We start from the raw sequence: 2,500 nt of genomic DNA on the forward strand, positions 1-2,500 counted from the left end.
AACCCAAGGCCCGGGAGCCAGATGTGGCCCTCCACTTCATTTTATTTGGCCCTGGAAAGCCTGGAAATAATATGTATCAATAAAGTACTGTAACTTTTTTTTTTTTTTTTACTAAATGTATTCTTTCTTTCTATTATGGGAGAAAAAAATAGAAATAAACACTAATAATAATTAGAGATGTCCGATAAATGCGTTAAAATGTAATATTGGAAATTATCGGTATTGTTTTTTTTTTATTATCGGTGTCGTTTTAAAAAAATTTTTTTTATTAAATCAACATAAAAAACACAAGATACACTTACAATTAGTGCGCCAACCCAAAAAACCAATATATCAATACAGTCTGCAGGAATACAGTCCGTAAGCACACATGATTGTGCGTGCTGCTGGTCCACTAATAGTACTAACCTTTAACAGTGAATTTTACAAATTTGTATTAATTACTAGTTTCTTTGTATCTGTTTTTATATTGTTTTACTTTCTTTTTTATTCAAGAAAATGTTTTTAATTTATTTATCTTATTTTATTTTATAATTTTTTTTTCAAAAGTACCTTATCTTCGCCATGCACATGTTGTTGGTCTTGCCAGAGAACTCCCTAGTTCGTCTTGTGCCCATTTTCTCAGGTTTGCCTGTATTTTTCCTAGCCTTGTCTAGCGTTTTTATTTTGTACTTTGTTTTTCTGTTTACTTCTTTCATGAAGTATTTTTCCTAGCCTTGTTTAGCGCTTTTAGTTTTGTGCATTTTGTTTCTCTTAGTAGTTTTTTACATGGTGTGTTTTTTGTGTTTACCACCATCGCCTTTGTTTTGCTACTTTGTGTTTTCTCCTAAATAAAGGAAGAACTATTGTCCACACACAATACGTCTCTGCATCCTTGGGATCCACCTCACCAATTCCTAACACCGGAGAAGACATTGAGCATCTTCAGTTAGTGGTGGCGGATTCCCGTTCTGTATGACGGCAGTTTCCTTTTCCGATGGCCGGGTCGATCGACTTTGGCTTCAGGGCTGCGGCTTGTGCATTTTGTCGTTTCTTCTTGACGACGAGGGTGAGTCCATAACGTGCTAAATGACCGACCGAATGATCGGGTCACGGCGTTTGATTTAATGGGAACAATTTCACTGGTCCACCCTGTGCCGTTGGCAATTGTATCGGTCTCCTTTCACTGGCTTCCTGTTCCACTCAGGATTGAATTCAAAGTCTCCCTGCTAACTCACCAGTGCCTCCATGGAAATGCCCCCCTCTACTTCAAATAAATACTCACCCCCAAATCCTCCACATGACACCTCCGCTCCGGACAGGCTAACCTCCTCCAACCTCCGAGGACAAAGCTACGAACAATGGGAGACCGGGCCTTCTGCTCCGCCGCTTCCAGTCTGTGGAGCGCTCTCCCTGACCGCCTGAGGGCACCACAGACTGTGGATGCTTTTAAAAAGGGCTTAAAAGCCCCTCTTTTTAAAAAAAAGCCTTTTTTTTTTTTAGATATATGCATACTAGTTCTAAATTTTATTTTTATTTATTTCCTTATTATCTTTTTATTTATTTATTTATTTATTGTTTTTAATTTTAAATTTTAAATTTTTTATTTTTTATTTTTAATAAACTGTAGCCCTTTGAGATAGTTGACTCAATATAAAGTGCTTTTTACAAATAAAATATATTATTATTAGGGACCTCAATGTCCCTTTGGGACAGAGGACCCTATTGTATTTTGTGCGTTATATTATTATTATTATACCGCCGCCTCATTGAGCTTTAATTTGACCCCCTTATCATGCTTCAAAACTCACCTTATTTAACACACACATCAGGACTGGCGAAAATTGCCATTTAATAAAAAAAAAAACAACCCCAAAACTCAAAATTGCGCTCTAGTGCCCCCTAGGAAAATCACAGACAAAACTGCCTGTAACTTCCGGTAGAAATGTCGTAGAGACATGAAACAAAAACCTCTATGTAGGTCTGACTTAGACCTAGATTTCATACATTGACATCCTTCAAATCAACAGGAATTTGGCAATTCCCCCTTCAAAACAAACGTTTTGTAAAAACAGTCACGTTTGCCTTTTTGAGCTGTAATTTGACCCCCTTAACATGCTTTAAAACTCACCAAACTGGACACACACACCAGGACTGGCAAAAATTGCGATCTAATAAAAAAAACCCAACCCCAAAACTCTAAATTGCGCTCTAGTGCCCCTAGGAAGAAAACACAGACACAACTGCTCCTAGGAAGAAAACTCAGACAAAACTGCCTGTAACTTCCAGTAGGAATGTTGCAGGGACATGAAACAAAAACCTCTATGTAGGTCTCACTTATACCTACATTTCATATATTGACAACCCCCAGCAAAAATCAACAGGAAGTTTGAAATTCCCCCTTCAAAACAAAAGTTTTGTAATTGCGCTCTAGCGCCCCCTAGGAAGAAAACACGGACACAACTGCTCCTAGGAAGAAAACTCAGACAAAACTGCCTGTAACTTCCAGTAGGAATGTCTT

Source organism: Nerophis lumbriciformis, linkage group LG33 (assembly GCF_033978685.3).
Source record: "Nerophis lumbriciformis linkage group LG33, RoL_Nlum_v2.1, whole genome shotgun sequence".
NCBI classification, from domain to species: Eukaryota; Metazoa; Chordata; class Actinopteri; order Syngnathiformes; family Syngnathidae; genus Nerophis; species Nerophis lumbriciformis.